This window comes from Leuresthes tenuis, unplaced genomic scaffold (genome assembly GCF_036924035.1).
Source record: "Leuresthes tenuis unplaced genomic scaffold, fLeuTen1.0.hap1 SCAF_12, whole genome shotgun sequence".
Lineage (NCBI taxonomy): Eukaryota > Metazoa > Chordata > Actinopteri > Atheriniformes > Atherinopsidae > Leuresthes > Leuresthes tenuis.
Genome location: NW_027325366.1, coordinates 8,000,777 through 8,007,035, shown reverse-complemented (window position 1 = coordinate 8,007,035; position 6,259 = coordinate 8,000,777). Strand labels below are relative to the sequence as shown.

Here is a 6,259-nt window from a genome sequence, read left to right as displayed (position 1 = left end):
GACATTGATAAATATGAAGGACAAAGCAGTTTTAACATAGTTTGAGTAAAGGAATTCATTTTATAGATAAAATCCCAAGAGTCTGCTGAGAAACGAGAGTGAATGCGAAGTAGACTTTAACACGGCTCTGGGAGCGAGCCGAGTGCGGGCTAACCGGGAGAATTGCTTGAAAGAAACGCGACACCGAATGAGCGATCAGAACAAAGGCTCAATACGGTGTTCCCGTGGTGTTTGTGGCTGCCTTGTCTTTTGCACAGAGTAAAAGACAAGGCAGCCATCGAATAGGGCCCGATTGTTCCTACTTGGTCAGCCGTGGAGCAAGGGGGGGGAGCAAGTGTCTCAACCAAGCAAAGCTCACCATGGGGAAGGTGGCTATGCCAACTAGCCTGATGCCCTGCTCCCGCAGTGACGGATAATCGTACTCTGGTTTCTCTTCATAACGTACAAGTCTTTTGCCTTTTACTAAAGTCTTCCGTGGAGAGCAGCACTAATGAGTTGTTTCTATTTTTGGCAGGCTTTACCTTTGCGGGTGAAGCCATTCTGTCTGTGCAAAAGAAATCTTGTTACTGTGCAGAGTGACTTCTCTGAGTAGAGTCGCCTTACTTGTTTCGACTGTGCCGATGTTCGAAGCTGGAGTGCAAAGTTGTGGCTTGAATGGTGCTCGCTGGAGCGTGCGGGAGTGCAAAGTTATACCATTTAAAAGGGCTGAAGAGTGCTCAGTGCAGTGGGTGGGCGGAGGTGCAAAGTGACACTCTGGCCACCTATGGCCATAAAAAGAACACCGCTACAAGTGCGCCTTGTGCCAGGAAGGGCCCTCGGACGTGAACCAGTGGACAGTTATTGCTTCTCGGCCTTTTGGCTAAGATCAAGTGTAGTATCTGATATGTCCTCTATACGAGGACTACATATTAAATGGATTTTTAGCAATAGGAGTTGAAAAGGGATCTTGCTCCGTTCACTCCAAGCATCGACCCGGTACTGCAGTGCCGCTGGGAATGGTGCGCTCTTCTCTGCTCTTGTGAAAAAGCAAACAGCGGTGCAGGATGGAAGTTTCAGGGAGCCCAAGATGAAACTTTCTTTTAGTCTGCTGAGAAACGAGAGTGAATGCGAAGTAGACTTTAACACGGCTCTGGGAGCGAGCCGAGTGCGAGCTAACCGGGAGAATTGCTTGAAAGAAACGCGACACCGAATGAGCGGTCAGAACAAAGCCTCAATACGGTGTTCCCGTGGTGTTTTTGTTGCTGCCTTGTCTTTTTCACAGAGTAAAAGACAAGGCAGCCATCGAATAGGGCCCGATTGTTCCTACTTGGTCAGCTGAGGAGGAAGGGGGGGGGGGAGCAAGCGTCTCAACCAAGCAAAGCTCACCATGGGGAAGGTGGCTATGCCAACTAGCCTGATGCCCTGCTCCCGCAGTGACGGATAAGCGTACTCTGGTTTCTCTTCATAACGTACAAGTCTTTCGCCTTTTACTAAAGACTTCCGTGGAGAGCAGCACTAATGAGTTGTTTCTATTTTTGGCAGGCTTTACCTTTGCGGGTGAAGCCCTTTCTGTCTGTGCAAAAGAAATCTTGTTACTGTGCAGAGTGACTTCTCTGAGAACAGTAGATGAACAGGTGCCTGCAAATATCTCACAAAAATAAAATGGGTGTATGATTGCTGAAGGCAGAGCAATACTGCCAAACTTATGAGTTCTTGTGGCAAACTTGATTCAGTGTCTTGACGTGTATACGGTGTTTCGCTGACTTGATTGTCACAAGAAACAAAGTGTGTTTGATAAGATCCGACCATTTTATTACGGGAGGATCAGTATGTATGGATTCTGATGTGACTGATAAACCCATTCGTATCTTAAGCATAATCTAATACGTGAGACAACGCCCTGGCACACATTCAAAAAAAAAAAGAGAGAGCGGTTTTGTGTCCCCACAGTCCATAATGTAGAAAAGAGAGAAAAAAGCCTTTCTGATTTGGTGTGTGTGCTCACAGTGCAGAGTGTAGAGAAAAGAGAGAAAAGAAAGCCGTTTTGGTGTCACGGGTGTTGTGACTTACACACACACATTTCTGAATTGAGAAAATAAATTATTTTAGAGGAAGCAGTAGAATTTAGATCCCACATTTGTTGATAGGCATTCATTTATTTTTTCTTTTAATCAGTTTTAAAGTGAATACTAACTGAGAAATGAAAAAGGTGAAGAGTTTAGAAGCTTAGTTCAAGAGCAAAACTTGGTTTATGATCAGCTGAGTCTCTAAACAGAACAGCAAAGGGCTTCATCGAACATTTAAAAAATATTCAGATTGTTAGAATATCCAGAATTTATAGGAATGGTGGTGATTACTCTTATTTTCTAGAATGGAAATAACTGCACCATGTCTGTTTTATGAATTTAAGGGGCTAAAAAGTTTTGTTCTCGTTTTTCTATGATTAACCGAATGTATGTGAGAGTCCAAACAGACAGAAGGGTTACGGCCGAGCGCTGGACCTTCCAAAAAAGATGAGACAGGCTGGACCCGTGCCATACTAGTTAAGACCTGCCTGTGGATAACAGGTTCTTTAAACTCTCACACACACAAACTCACACACACGTTCGCACACATACACCCATACACACACACATTCTTGAGCTTGCTGCAAGATTAAACCTTTGCATTAACTGACTCCAGCAACTCTGAGTCTCATTGAGAGAATTTTCTCAACAATTGGGTCCTCAAACCAGATCTCGACGTTTCTTCCGCCGTCCAGGGTCGGAGCTGAAACCGTGCACGGGGGAGTCCAGTACTCCTAATGAAAGACCCCCTGCTGAATTGCGGTAATTAGGGACCAGTGTCCACTGAAAGGGGGAAGAAGTGACGAGATCGTATTTTTGAATCAATGGCCAGAAGCCATTGGCAGTGCAGGCATCAACAATTATGGTGTTATTTCACCCATTAACACTTAAGGTACCTCATGCAGTGGCTGAGATATGATTACTTAACAAAATATCTTTACCAGACATCTCTCCTACATAACTGTTCTTCTTTCACAGCCACACCTTGTTGTCGAGAGATGTGCTACACTTAATCCATCCACACTGCTACCTACCCCACAGATGGAAAGCCTCATGATTGCATGTCAGAAATAACCATCAGTGTTTTACCCAGGCCAGACTTAACTGATATACGTTATGAAAATGCAGAAATAACTATATTTATTCGACAGGTCAAGCAAAAAACCCTGATGGCACAAATGCTACAGGATTTGCAGTAGTAACAGAAACTGAAGTTTTCTTAAAACAACCACTACCAAAAAATTACTCTGTTCAAGCAGTCGAATTGGTAGCTTTAACTGAAGCTTGTAAATTAAATAACAAAAAGGTTGTTAACGTTTACACTGACAGTCAGTATGCCTTCTGAACTGTACATGTGTTAACACAGCATTGGAAAAACAGGTATGTTGACATCCACAGCTAAATGTATAAACTACAAATATTTTAGCATTATTAGATGTTATTCAATTGCCATCTACAATAGACTCGTATGAATGACCGGAAGGAAAACCATACTGCCAAAGAATTTCTTTAAATATGCTGCAGTATTGAGCCATGGACCATGTCATGTCTCAACAGGAGGGATGGAAGCAATAATGAACAAGGTTTTTACAGCATATGGTTTTACTAATTATTGAAATATTTTTTTAGAATAAATAAATGAATAAAGTTTTGTCTAGCAGGTCAAATATGTGCAAAATACAATCCACAGGGCAATGTAAGACCAAAACGAAGATAATTCCCTAAGCCAGTATATCTTTTTCAACACATTTGTTTGGATTTCATTATTTCATTATTGTGTAGATTTCATTGAACTAAATTAATGTTAAGGGAAACGATTCTGCTCAATGACAACAGAGGTTTTTACCAAATGGACTGAAATATTTCCATGTGCACAAGCAGATGCACTCTCAGTAGCAAAAGCACGGGTAAAATAAATAATTTCTAGATTTGAAATTCCTGAAAAGATCTTCAGTGATAATTTGACACACTTTGTAAACAATGTCATCTCACTGATGGCAAAGAAATTAAAATAGACCTTAGAAACCACTGTGCATATCATTCACAATCAGCAGGTTTCGTGGAGAGACACAATGGAATAATTAAGTCAAGACTGAAAAAAATCATGGAAGAAATGGGAAATATTGGGTTTACTGTTTACCATCCTAAAAATGCATCCTCCAACTAGCACAAGATGAACTCCATTTGAGAAAAGGTATGGAAGACCATTTGTACTCCCACAGTCAAAACACAGTCATCAACTGACATGATGAAGAAAAAAAAGAAAAAGAGAAGAAACCTTAGCAGAATTGTTGATGTATCATAGATTTAGAGTTTAGAGATTTAGAGTTTTTTTTATATTGATTTTCTTTGTTGGCCTTGCAGACTGTGCTGCAACAGCTGGTGAACATTTAAAATCAGGCCACTGAAATTGTGGCAACTCTGCTGCCTGAATGGAAGCAGGCAGCAGCTGACCTGATGGACACCTGTGTGGAGCAACTCCAGAGGTGGTAAGAATGGATAAGTACCATCTTGGCTTTTCATATTTCAAATCAAAGAAGGAACCTTGCATATCAGTATAGGCTAGTAATATAATATAATTGTATCTAATCTAATAATTGTCGCAGTCTACATGTTGTGTACTGCCATACTTGTGCTTATGTTCTATATGCAGGTTTACAAGTGTTGCCGAGGTACTTCTTGGAGTTGTCAAGGGTATTGTTTGAACTCAAACGCAGCACAGGCAGACAGGTACTAAATTAGTAATGGCTTAACTTATAGACAGGTCTAGTAACGAGTCGTATAGCCACAGAGCTGAACAGACAAAAAAACAGGTGGGAACTCGTGGTTGGAGACAGAAGACTGAGGTAATATCCAGGGAAGAGACAAAGCAGGCAGGCAGGTCGGGGACAGGCGAGGTCGGCAAAGGGAGATCCGTCTGGAAAAGAACGCTTGAAAGTCTAGTACGAGAACAATCTGATACTGAGGAGATGACAGAAGCAGGCTTAAATGCTGCTAGTATTGATGAGAGGCAGGTGCTACCACAGGTGTAGGGAGTTGGCCTGATGAGCGGGGCACGGCTGAGAGGAGTAGTAGAGTGAAAAAATACCAGCAGACTAGGACAGGAGTATGTGAACAGCTAAAGAAACTGCAAGACCAGAGCAACAAATACAAAAGTGCTTATGCCTCCAGCCTCACAGCTTTAATTATTGAAACTGAGAAATTTGTCCTGTCTCTGATCACAAAAGTGAGATATGGCATCAAGACTGTGTTAAATTAAGCAAACACATTCATATGAACTAAATGTCCACAGATGCCACTGTGCTCATGCATTTCAGTTATGGAAAAATTGACCTCATCAACTAATACTGAAGGTTGAGGTGTTCTTCACACTGACAGTAAGGTGAGGCTGTACTTAAAACAGAGTTCAGGAAGAAGTAACCTTTATCTATTTTGTTGTTGTTGTTATCATAGTAAATTAGCTCTATTGTCACTTATCTGCCATCAAGATCAATTTTAGTGTTTTCAGTCAACTTAGTGGTAAGAAGAGGTTTGGAACTTTTAATTTGGAAGCAGCCATAAATCAACTCTCTGCACTTAACCTCAGCCGACTTGATATCTGATTTCTGGAGAATCACGTGATTCTTGGTGAGCAGAGAGAGAATGTGTGTGCAGTTTGGGTGTGTATCTGGGTTTTTTTTGTCATTGAACAATTGACATATACATTACAAAAAAAAAACAAGACAAAGACAACGACCATTTCACAATTGGGAATTTTTTTAACAGATAATAAACATTCCTCCCTAACTGGTCGATATATAAAACAGTATGAGAAATAGGTATTATAAAAAATAGATAAATAAAAAAAATTACATTAAAATATATATATGAATAGAAGAAAGAAAGAAAAACATAACACTAAAATACAATATTATATATATGTATATACAACAAAATTAATAATAATAATAATAGATAAACAAAATAACGTAATATAAGATCAGGGGTTTATAACAAATTGAAATCTGATATAATTGCGATCAGTTTGGTTGCAGGGACAGTATTGATTTTTTTTTTTTTTAAAAAGAGATTTATAAAACAAAGAAAGATCATTTTTAAATGCTTTCCCAGATGGAAAAGATTTTGTAAAGCGACATTTATGAATGAAAAATATGGCATTGGGTGTGTATCTGCATTCATCAGGAAGTAATCGAAGTCAGCTCTACTGTGTTTTA

At 40.2% G+C, this 6,259-nt stretch overlaps 2 non-coding genes and 1 pseudogene across 2 annotated transcripts; all 3 read left to right on the top strand.

Annotated features, from left to right (window-relative positions):
* Positions 1-418: 418 nt before the first annotated feature.
* On the top strand, positions 419-532 carry LOC140265870 (U5 spliceosomal RNA). Its single transcript, XR_011906556.1, has one exon. It is a non-coding gene; the product is annotated as a U5 spliceosomal RNA (small nuclear RNA).
* A 307-nt stretch (positions 533-839) lies between these two features.
* Positions 840-1,009, top strand: LOC140320636 (U2 spliceosomal RNA; annotated as a pseudogene).
* A 416-nt stretch (positions 1,010-1,425) lies between these two features.
* LOC140321011 (U5 spliceosomal RNA) lies at positions 1,426-1,539 on the top strand. Its single transcript, XR_011918774.1, has one exon. It is a non-coding gene; the product is annotated as a U5 spliceosomal RNA (small nuclear RNA).
* The last annotated feature ends 4,720 nt before the right edge of the window (positions 1,540-6,259 follow it).